This window comes from Jaculus jaculus, chromosome 12 (genome assembly GCF_020740685.1).
Source record: "Jaculus jaculus isolate mJacJac1 chromosome 12, mJacJac1.mat.Y.cur, whole genome shotgun sequence".
Classification (NCBI taxonomy): Eukaryota; Metazoa; Chordata; class Mammalia; order Rodentia; family Dipodidae; genus Jaculus; species Jaculus jaculus.
In genome coordinates, this window is record NC_059113.1 from 70,223,378 (window position 1) to 70,236,555 (window position 13,178).

Sequence of the window (13,178 nt, forward strand, 5' to 3'; positions counted from 1 at the left end):
AGAGTAAAAAATAAGAATAAATTATATTCTAGCAGAACTAGCACAACAGGAGAAATGAAAAATTCTCACTGTTACAGAAGCCACAGAGAAATAGAGCCTTCTAATTAATGGTCTTTTGTTGTTCTGATTTTCCAATGAATGTGCTAGTAGTGTGTGTGTGTGTGTGTGTGTGTGTGTGTGTGTTCTATAGCAATAATGACTTACCAAAGATGCCTAGATTAAACTGTAATCAATTTATACTTTCATAAACAGTAAGACATTGACAGTTTATTATATTAGTAACAATTTTCATGCAAGGAATTGTTTACTATCATATCTGAGTGCTTTGTTACTGCAGAGAGAAAACTAAAATATGTCATACCTTATTTTATTTTTTTCTACAGTAAGTCTAATGGATTAAGCATATAAAGTAAAATTATTAAATTGAACATGCTCACTGATTTCTTTTATAATTGAGAATACTTTAATATTTTTTACTAATTTACTAAAACATGTATTCTACAAAGTCATATAAGAAGCAGTTAGTTTGGGGCTGGAGAGATGGGTTAGCAGTTAGGGTGCTTGCCTGCAAAGCCAAAGAACTCCAGTGATATTCTCCAGGACCCATGTAAGCTAGATGCACAAGAGAGCGCATGCATCTGGAATTTGTTTGCAGTGGCTGGAGGCCCTGGTGCACCCATTTTCTCCCTCTCTCTCTCTGTACCTTCCTCTTTCTGTATCTGTATCTCTCTCTTTCAAATGAATAAAAATAAATAAAGCTGTTAGTTTCTTTAGTGGTCTGGGTCCTTTACTTCATGGTAACAAAGTACAACATGTTCTCCAAACCCATGCATGTGAGAATGGTAAATACTGGTGTGAGCATGTGTGTGAAAGTGGTAAATGCTAATGTGATCATTGGTTTGGAACATGTGTGTGAGAATGGTAAATGCTAGTGTGAGCACTGGTTTGGAACATGAGTGTGAGGTTGGTAAATAGTGTGAGCATTGGTTTGTAATATGTGTGAGGTTAGCACATGTTAGTGTATTGGTTAGGAACATGCATGTGAGAATGGCAAATGCTAGTATAAACATGTATGTGAGGTTAGCAAATGCTAGCAAAAGCAGTGGTTTGGAGCTTGCATGTGAGGTTGGTAATGTAAGGGTCTGAAAATCACTGAAGAAAGACCCTGGACACAAATAGTATGTAAAAACAAAGAGCGCTTATTCTGCAGAATCAGCCAGCATGAGGGGGGGTCAACAATTCATACAAAATGGCAACTCTGAGGAGCACACAGGCTCCTTTTAAGCACAACTAGGGGAATTCTAGGTAGGGTTAGGTAATCTTCAAACACAATTGGCTAGGCAAGCAGCAATTACAGTTGTTAGTCTCTGATTGGTTGGGGCAAAAGGGACACATCTGGGCATGTCTGGACATGGTCCAAGAACTGACTCAGCCCCCAGAGCACAAAATGGTGGCTATCTTCCCCAGCCACTTGCCAGGGTAACTGTTGATTAAGAGCCTGCCCTTTGTTCATGGTTTTTCTCAGAAGTCTTTCCTGCCTTTCCAGGACTCTAAAACTTAGGCTTAGCTGTAAACTGGAGCAAATCTGGTCCTCTCAATAAGTGCTAGTGTGAACATTGGCTTAGAACATGCATGTGAGGTTGGTAAATGCTAGTATAAGTATTGCAGATACTTTCATTTGCTGTGTTTTCTGACAGTTTAATAATTTCCTAAGAGCCCATCACTGAAGTAGACCTAAAATGAACCCAACATGGCTCAGGGAAATTCATGGAAGAGGGGGTGGAAAGATTTTTAGAGTCACAATCTGGGGCCTTACACAGAGAGGCATTGCCTCTTGCCCATAACTGATGGCTACCCCCAAAATGCACAACCCACAATCCCCATGGGGATAACTGGCATCTCCAACAAGGAAGGTCCCTTCAGAGAGGGGGACAAGGATGACTGTAAGGATGGTACCAACATGTGCTGTTTACATATGGGATATGTCTATAACTAATAAAAAAGAATTTGATAAGTAAATGAGGTTTTAAAACATCAATTTTTAAGGAAAATTGTGAAGCGGGATAAGCATTTTATTTACACAGTACAATAATATATTCTCTTACTAAAACTTTTAAAATATTACCTAAAAGTTTGCTCACAGCATCACCCCTAATCCTGAGTCTTTATGTAAATTTCAAAATTTATTTCTCATTAGTTTTATGTATGAATAGAACCATATAAAATTGCCTTTGAAGCTTGAAGATCTTATACAAATCCATGCCATTCTATTATACTTATCTAATGGAATTTGAACTTTTCATTTTTTTAAACTAACAAGTGATAAGTATAGAAATATTTACTCAGTCTCTCAATAATGAGCTTTGGGTTGTGCTGTACTTATTTTTAATTTATTTTTACTTTATCTCATTGCACATACTTTCTCAAACAAATGAATGTTTCCCTAGAAGTTAAGATGTTAGTTCAAAATTGCATTTTTTTATTATTGCAAAAAACTATTGCCTGTTTGTAAATGTCAACAAGATGTAACTTTGTTTTTCTATGATCTTAGTAGTTGCATTAAATATTTTCCATTTAATTTTTTGTCTTCTTTGGACAACACTTAAGTTATAGTTTCTCAAGTGTCTTCCCCCCGCCCCCCCAGTAGTGACAGTAAGCATAGATAATGGTGGCTACTTGACCTGTCACTTATACAGGAAAAAAAAAAAAAAGATCTCCCTTCCCTAAGATTTCAAGCCTTTTCTACAAGTCCTGAACACTGGCACGTAGAAAGGAAATGGGCCTGTCTATAACACTATTGCCTTTACAGATGATTTAAGCTGACTTTTGGCAAGTACATTTTCAAGCTTCCCTTCTTTTTCAAATAGGATCAATTGTAATTTATTACTAACAGTAAAGGTTTGAATGTGTTTCCTAAAAATAACTTACTTTTCTTTTAAGGAAAGCATTTTTATTCGAGGCCAGGACATAACTACCAAGCTTCACATGTGTACTGGATGCATTTTCAAATCAGCTTTTGAGGAACTTTGCTACAAATGTGTTGTGAAGATCTAACCCAAGTTTTGTATCTCAAATGTGCCAGGCAGGCAAAGGGTGGGTGTGATAACTTCTGGGCCTCAAAACTGGTAAGGGAAGGTGGTCCTGGTTTTCTACCTGAACCCAGGTGGCTAATCTGCTCTGAGGCAATGGTGTAAGAGTGACCTTTAGTGGCCACTTTGAGTAATCACAATGGGAATGGACGGGCATTGTGTTTGCATGACTACTTAAAACAGAAATCTAATAAGTTTGGACTGACTAACCATGAAAGTTTAATTTGACTTTTCAAGTCACTTTAACAGAGGATCAAAGCCCTGTAAATCAGCATTTGGACCACTGAGAAGGTGCACTTCTAGTTGGCAAATGCATGCCTGACCACACCTATTAATGTGACTAAAGAGCTTCAATACCTAAATCCTGCACACAAATAGATTTGGAAAAGTACCATTTAATTGAAGCAAAGAGCCTTTGCTTTCCACAGAGTAATAAAAGCCACTTGGTAACCCTTTAACCTCAGAACTAAGCAACATGAGGAGGAATTACCTGTTAGCTATACATCTGATTTTAGAAAAATCTTGATGGGAGGTAACCCTCAAATGTTTTTTACATTTTGTTGAGGGGCATTAGTGCCTGCCTCTCCAATTTCACCTTTCACATATTCTCAAGTCATTCCACTCATTTTATCATCAATATATCATTTTGTTAATGAGATAGCTTCCAATAAATCAATTCCTCATCTAAATGTGTTCAAATAACATATTTCTGTGAGACCTGCTAAAGCCAGGCTGTGGACTGTCAGCATTATAAATAATTTGCATATTCATACAAATCCTTTCAAAATATTCTATTTTGTTTTAATTAATTATATTATTACTTATTATTAAAGTGCAAATTTCCAATATTTTTCCTAATAGGAAGACACCACTTTTATTTTCACAGTTTAACGCCCTTCCACCGCTCTGCGCCCGCCACCGGGGACGTGCGCCTGCCTCTGCAGACCCACGACCTGCCGTGGTGGTCCCGCACCCCACAACCACCGCCGCACATGCTTCCATTCCCAGATCATGTGTACAGATGGATTGCTATGTGTGGAAGTTTAAACCGCTCTCGACACTTGCCTACACTACTGTTCAGCGAGCCCAGTCCCACAGCAATTGCCACACAAGGCAAGATTGTCTCTCCTTTGAACCAACTCAGGTGCCCTCTCCTACCTGTCTGCCCAGCCCACCATCCTACATTCTCCTGTGGCGGGAGAACGCAGACTGTTTCCGGAACCCAGGGATCCCAGCAAAAGTTTGGGCTGCTTCAGGGCTTTGTAACTCAGCCCCCTCCTGTATGGAAGGCAGGCAGCTTTGGTGCATTACTGCTCCAGATTTAGGCAACTTTGGTGCCCCTGTCAGGCAGTACATATGCGGCTGTGGCAAGTTGGAGCCAAAGCCCAGGCTGCCTGATAACTGTCCCAGGCTGCCTCAGATTTCCATTATGCTAGAGCCCAGGGTGATCCACCTACCTACCTGCCCATAAACTGTTATGAGCAGAGCACAGCACAAAAGAAATAACATGAAAAATCATATGCAAGGAAAACCAGTTAGATCACCAACTCCTACAATGAATATATCTAACCAAAACAGAGAACAGTTATGAGAATCAGAACATCAAATTGAAGATATGAGCAATGCAACCCTGACCAACCTACTGACAGAACTTCCAGGAAAGCAACAAAGGACTGGTAATCATGTGGATGCTACCATCACTAAGCTAGAACAAATTGATAAAAGATTGGAAGGAGTGCAAAGAGAGGTAAGAGATATGAGGGAGAGTGAAAAAAAGAAGACCTTAAAATCAGCTGGCCATACTAAATGAAGACATAAAGAAATGCAGGGATGAATTCCAAGAGTCATCAAGAAAATCAGAAAATGATGTGAAAAGGGAGCTTGATAGAGCGATGGAAATGATACATAGAAAAGTAGTACAAAATGCAAACTTAATTGAACAAGCCCAAAACTCTCTAGAGGCACTCAAGAACAGAATCAGTGAAGTAGAGGATAGAAATTCTGATCTGGAAGACAAGATGGAAGAAACAGTACGAGAGTTCAAAAACTTCACTAAGTTCAAAAGTTCCTGAGAACAGAACATGAGAAAATTGTGGGATATACATAAACATCCTAATATCAGAATCATTGGAGTACCAGAAAGAGGAGAATTTCAGACCAAAGGCGTGGAGAAATTGTTTAACAAAATAACTGAAGAAAACATCCCCAGTCTCTTAAAAGAAAGGCCCATCAAGATACAAGAAGTGTACATAACTCCAAAGAGACTGGACCAAAGGAGAAATTCCCCAAGACATATTATCATTAAGACTCTAAGCATTGACACCAAAGAGAAAATCCTGAAAGCATCTAGGAAAAAACAGCACACCACTTTCAAAGGAAACACCATCAGAATTATTTCAGACTTCTCAATGGAAACCTGAAAGCTAGAAAGGCCTGGAGTGAAACTCTCCAAAGTCTAAGAAACTATGGCTTCCAATAAAAACTACTCTACCCAGTAAAAGTCTCCCTCATAATAGATGGTGAAAGAAAAACTTTCCATGACAAAACTCAGTTTTACAAATATATGAACACAAAACCAAATATACAGAAAGTATTCCAGGAAATTCTCCACAGAGAAGAAACAAATAACCAAACGCAAATGCCTACAAGAAACAGATCACAACAATGAAACCCAGAGTAGACACAAAAAATTTCAAATTCCATGAAAACACCAACACACATCTACCACCACAACATGGCATGGATCAAATCAAATCTCACAGTCATTACCCTAAATATTAATGGCCGTAATTCACCCATCAAGAGACACAAGCTAACAGGGTGGATCAAAAAATTAGACCCCTCACTCTGCTGCCTTCAAGAAACCCACCTTACCACTAAAGACAGAAAGCTCCTCAGGGTGAAAGGGTGGTAAACAATATTCCAGGCAAATGGGAATAAGAAACAAGCAGGTGTAGCTATATTAATATAGGATAAAATAGACTTCAAACCAAAAATAATCAAAAAAGACAAAGAAGGCTATTTCCTACTTAACAAGGGAACAATCCATCAAGAGGATATTCCAATCTTAAATCTATATGCACCAAACACAGGGGCACCACAGTTCATGAAACAAAACCTACTTGACAATAAAACAGAAATAACCACCAACACCATCATAGCTGGGGACTTCAATACACCATAATCAGTAATAGACAGATCATCCAAACAGAAACTCAATAGGGAAGTAAGAGAGCTCAACAAAACCATAGAAAACTTAGACCTAATGGACATCTACAGAACTTTCCATCCCAAATCCACACACTACACATTCTTCTCAGCAGCCCATGCAACATTCTCTAAAATAGACCACATACTGGGTCACAAGGACTGCCTCCACATATTTAGGAAAATCGACATATTCCCTGCATGATATCAGATCACAATGCTATGTTGCTAGAAATCAACAACAAAAGACCCACCAAGAATCCCAACAGCACCTGGAAAATGAACAGCACACTCTTAAACAATAAATGGATAGTGGATGAAATAAAAAATGAAATTGCAAAATTCCTGGAATTGAATGGTAATGAGAACACATCATACCAAAACTTATGGGATACAATGAAGGTTTCCTCAGGGGAAAATTCATAGCACTCAATGCCTTCATAAAAAAGACAGAAAGATCCCCAATCAATAACCTAACCATCCACCTAAAGGCACTGGAAAAACAAGAAAAATCCAACACAAAGAGTTCCAGAAGGAAGGAAGGAAGTAAAATCAGAGCAGAAATTAATGTATTGGAAACTAAGGAAACAATTAAGACAATTGACAAAACAAAGAGCTGGTTCTTTAAAAAACAAACAAGATTGAAAAACCCCTGGCCAATTTGATCAAACCAAAAAAGGAGAGGCTTCAACTTAACAAAATTCAAAATGTAAAATTGGAGATCACAGCAGTCATAAGTGAAATCGGGAGAATCATCAGGACTAATTTCAAAAACCTTTACTCCACAACACTGGATAATGTGGAGGAGATGGATAAATTCCTGGACACATGCTATCTATCAAAGCTAAACTCAGAGCAGATTAATCACCTCAATGAACCCATCACACTAATGGAGATTGAAAAAGTAATAAAAAACCTCCCCAAAAAGAAGAGTCCAGGCTTCTCAGCTGATTTCTATCAAACCTTCATGGAAGAACTCAAATCAATCTTCCAAAAACTGTGCCACACATTTGAAGAACAGGGAAAGCTACCCAACTCCTTTTATGAAGCTAGTATCACTCTAATTCCAAAACCAGGCAGAGATGCCACAAGAAAAGAAAACTACTGGCCTATTTCACTAATGAACTTAGATGCAAAGATACTGAACAACATCTTCGCACACCGAACCAAACAACACAACAAAAGCCTCATCCACCTTTACCAAGTGGGGTTCATCCCAGGAGCACAAGGGTGGTTCAACATATGGAAATCTGTCAATGTAATATACCACATAAACAAGGTTAAACATAAAACCCACATGATCATTTCATTAGATGCAGAAAAGGCCTTTGACAAGATACAACATTACTTCATGATCCAGAGATTGGAGAGAATTGGCATAGTTGGTACATATCTTAACATAAAAAAGGCAATATACAAAGCTCCATAGGCCCAAATAATACTTAATGGAGAGAGACTGGAGGAATTCCCATTAAGATCAGGAACAAGACAGGGTTGTCCTCTCTCACCTCTGATTTTCAATATAGTACTGGAAGTCCTAGCTCAAGCAATAAGACAGGAGAAAGAAATAAAAGGGATACAATTTGGAAAGGAAAAGGTTATGTTAGCTCTATTCACTGATGACATGATTGTATATGTAAGAGACCCGAGAGACTCCATCCTATAACTCCTGAAGGTGATTAACTCCTATAGCAAAGTAGCAGGATACAAAATCAATGCACAAAATCAGTAGCCTTTCTGTATGCAAATGTCAAAGATACAGAGAAAGAAATAATCAACATAGTACCATTTTCAATAGCAACAACAACAACAAAAATACCTTGCAATAATGTTAACCAACAATGTGAAAGTTCTATACAACAAAAATATAAAAACACTCAAAAAAGAAATTGAGGAGGACTTGAGAAAATAGAAAGACCTCCCATTCTTCTAGATAGGGAGAATTAACATTGTGAAGATGACAACCCTACCAAAGGTAATATATAGATTTAATGCACTTCCAGTTAAAATCCTACACTGTTCTTCACAGAGATAGAAAAATGATCTCAAATTTAATATGGAAAGGCAGAAGGCCTACCATATCCAAACATATCCTCAGCAAAAGAAATACCTCTGGTGGCATCACCATACCTGGTCTAAAGCTATATTACAAAGCCATAGCATTAAAAACAGCATGATATTGGCATAAAAACAGGCGTATAGACCAATGAAATAGACTTGAGTACCCGGACTTTGGGTCAAGCAACTATAGCTACTTGATATTCGACAAAGGCTCAAACAATATAGGGTGGAAAAAAGACAGGATCTTCAACAAATGGTGCTGAACAAACTGGATAACCACATGCAGGAAACTGAAACTTGATCCACACATTTCACCATGCACTACACTCAAATCCAAATGGACCAAAGACTCAATATAAGACCAGAAACTGGAATACTACTGGAAGAAACTTTAGGAAGAACTTTCCATGATATAGGAATGGAAAAAGACTTCCTGAACAAAACCGCAGTAGCTCACGATCTTAAACAGTCACTCAACCAATGGGATCATATGAAGCTGAAGAGTTTCTTTACAGACAAGCATATAATAAGCAAAGCCAATAGATTACCCACAGAATTGGAGAAAATATTTGTGGGTTTTGCAGGTTATCCAACTGATAGAGGCCAAATATCTAGAATCTACAAAGAACTCAAAAATCTAAACAGTAAGAAGTCAAACACCCCACTCACAAAATGGGGCAAAGTGCTGAACAGGCAGTTGACAGAGGAAGAAATACAAAGGGCAAACACACACTTAAGAAAATGTTCAGCATCCCTATTCATCAGAGAAATGAAAATTAAAACAGCTATGAAATTCCACCTTACTCCAATAAGGATAGTAAACATCAGAAACTCAAACAAAAATTAATGCTGGCAAGGATGTGGAGAAGCAGGAACACTCATCCACTGTTGGTGGGAATGTGGCAAGTACAACCACTTTGGAAAGTAATATGGAGACTCCTGTAAAAGCTGACTATAGAGATATCAACAGACCCAGTTAATCCCTTACTGGGCATCTACCCTACAACCTTCAAACCACAGGTCAGAGAGATTTGCTCAACCATGTTTGTAGTGGCTCAATTCGTAATAACTAAAAGCTGGAATCAACCCAGATGTCCATCACTAGAAGAATGGATAACTAACGTGTGGTATATCTACACAATGGAATTCTATACAGAAGTAAGAAAAAATGACAAAAAGAAATTTGAGGAAAAATGGTTGAACCTGGAACAGATCATTCTCAGTGAACTTACCCTATCACAGAAAGAATATCACCACATAGTCTCACTCATCTACAACACCTAACCTGAATCTACCCAAGATGCCTTACATACCCAGCAAGAATCTCATTGACTAGACACTAGGAGGCATGGGGAGAGTGAGGAGGGCATCTAAGGGGTGGGAAACACTAGTCTAGACCCAAACAGCAATGGCACCATAAAATTCTACTTCCTAAAAGGCAGACCAAATGGCTGAACCCATATATTTGTTAAGAAAAGACACCAGTTAAGTTGATTAAATTGTTTGAAATCTCTCATGATACTATATTTTTGCCTGATATTGTCAGCTCCAAATTGTTATTTCTCAAAAAGTGAATGAATTATTCAAATTTGTTTTAGATAGTTCTTTTTAATACATGCACATGCTGATGAATATGTATGCCTGGATTCTGCCACAATGATTATTCTGAGGTTTTACCGTGGTAGGTGCCCAGCAACTGCTGTGTTGGGTATTTGCCCTTCCCTCTATCCCTGAGGTCCAGATTGACATTCAGGAAATATATTAGCATGACTAACAACAAATGACCTAGGCCTAGCAAAGGAGATGGAAAGAGTATATCTCTTAGGGACTGTGGGATCCTGGGGAACATGGATGTGTTGGCATGGGTGCTGATGACACTGAGTAGAGAGAGCAGAAGAGAAGCCAGGTAAACAAAGACTTGGTAATAAATGCCAGTTTATGATTTAGAACTTAACAACCCAATAAGAACCCCAAAGGATGGCTACTTGTGTTGCCGTGTGTGCCCTACTACAGAGAAAGATGGCTTTGGGGCCATTGCAGTTATAACACACATTCAGTGATAGTAGGATTGTCACGTGAAGGGTGTAAGAAAGGAGTAAAAGCAGCAAAAAGTGCCAGGGAGATGAGCATTTGTTGTGCAAACAGAAGGACTTGAGTTCAGATCCCCAGGACCCATGTATAATGCTAGGTATCATAGCATAAGGCCTGTAATCCCAGTTCTGAGGAGGTGGGGCTCACTGGCTAGCTAGTCTAACCAAATGAGTGATCTCTAGGTTCAGCAAGAGACCGAGTCTTGTAAAATAAGGTGGAGAATGACTGGGGAAAATACCCAATGTCAATTTTTGTCCTCCATATGCTTGCATACACATGTATACATGCCTCTATACCTACATATGTGAACATCTGTGTTCATGCACATGTGAACATATACACATGCATACCCCCTCTACACTAAAGCGCAGAGAAGTAGGCATGCTCAGATACATCACTTGTATGAGACTGGAATTGCTACTAGGTGACTTGTTTATTGGAAGTCATGCAGACAATCAGTTTTCAAGTGGACCATTGTCACATTGATTCAGAGATTGACATCCCAAGAATGGTAGGGCGAATTGTTATAAAATGGTGCCTCCTTGTGGCAGTGTGGTGATAGAACCTTGGGTAAAGGGTGGCGATTCTTTGTTGTCAGCAGTGACAAGTAAAAGAGCCTTTCAGTACAGCAAGGTGGTACACATACCCTAGGGAGTATATGAAGACATCAGGATGACGAAAGCAGGATGGGCAGGCAGTGGGGAGGTCAATACCTCAGGGAAAAGTCAATCTCATCTCCAGTTTGCACTCTGAGCTTGTTCTTAGGCCCAGGACCTCTCAGCTGAAGGAGGATGGACCTCCTGTGACTACACAGCTAATTGAAACAGTAGTGGTTATCTCTGTTTTTTTGTTTGTTTGTTTGTTTTGTTTTGTTTTTTGACACAGGGAGCTGTGGCCATTTCATGGAGTTGTTTGGCTGCTGGGTGTGGTTACTAATGACACCCTGAGCTGCAAACTACTGCCTAGGGTCCCTATTAAAGAAGGATATGCCAGAGTCAGAGAATAAAATACATTTGAGTCATCCTGCAGGACTGCTGGGTTCACAGATCTACCTACTGGGTAAAATATAGAACTGGGGTGGAGGCACTTGGCAGGGAGAGACCCTTCCATTGCTCCTTGTGCATGGGGCTTAAAAGCTATTGCAGTAGAAGAGGCCCCTCTACTTGGTAAACAGTAAATCATGGTCACTAGTCATTGGAGGAAGACAAAGGCTACCCAGCTTCAAAACTGAAATGGGCTCAGAGGGATGAAGTAAAAGGTCCTGTGAAGTGGTGATCACTTTGGTAGATGCCAATTCTGTGTACTCAAAATGTGTGCTTTTCATTGCTCATCAAATTTACACTAATGTTATTTAAACAAATAAAAATTAGTAGCATATATTTTATCCATCTTTAGATCTCTGTTTTCCAATGTATTATGTTCAACTGCATTCCTCCTTATTTTTCATCATTAAGGTCTCCATGGAGCTGGCAGCAAACAGAGAATTGGTCAAGCTGTCCTACAGGCTCAAAGAAATCAATTCAGTAGGACATGGTAGCTCACGCCTGTAAGCACAACATTTGGAAGGCCAGAGGTAGGTAGATCTCTGTGAGTTCAAGGTCAGCCTGGTCTAAATAGTAAGTTCCAAGTCAGCCAGGGCTACATAGCCAGACCTTGACTAATATATAAATAAATTTTTAAAAAATCAATTGAAATAAAAAACTACCTTTTATCTATTGACAATGTTGTTGTACTATATATTTGAATAAATTAGAAGAAACAAGTTTGAATGTTTGTGGCATAAAGAAATGGTAGATTAGGAGATAGGGGCATTTAACATAACTTAAACATTTTAAATGATATGTGCATCAAAACATCATATAGTATTCCACAAATATGTTTTTGATATACCAATTAAAGTAAATTTGATTAAAAATAATGTGTAAAATTGTAAGAAATATATATACTGAACAATCACAAATAAATCTTTTGGATTAGATTTTTAGTTTTGATAACTGCAGTGTCAATAAGTTGCTGCCCATCAGAACAGAATTCACATAAGATAAAATGGAGTAAGCATACAAAAATCAACTATGCATTTTTGAATTGAGTTGCAGAGGTATATGGAGATTTATCTGTGTCACTACTACTAAAATTGGGGATTTTTGAATGATATTATTACAAAAGCTTCAAACTCTTTTATATAAAAAATCTTGGAATGGTATTACACAATGAATATTTACTAATGTTCATGGTGCAAAGCAGAAAGTCTGCTGTAAAGACTCAATGCTTCCTCTCCTGTTAACTTTTAGTAAATGGTTCGTTTCTGATGATTTTAGTATTGTGTGAGCAGAAAACTACTAAGAAGACACCTTACAGAATCACAGGTGTAATCATTAATTGCGGTCATAAATACTCTACCTGCACAAAGGGTCTGAGCAAATCTCTCAATATCTAGATGCCCGATTTACTTGAATACTTCTTACATAGCCAAAGAAAAATGATAACTCAGAACCCATGAGACTTTGCATTTCTTTTCTCACTGTGCAGAATATATTTAGATAACTTCCCTGAGACATATTCTTGAAGAAATACACTTATAATAAGAAAACCAAAGACATAGAATAAGTGAGGTAGCTCCATCCTGCTGTCCTCATTGTGGGTCATCAGATCTAATACCCACTTTGAACTCAACAAATGCTAGTTTGCTAAAGCTATTTAATGAGAGGAACATGGCTGTCCTATGTCCTC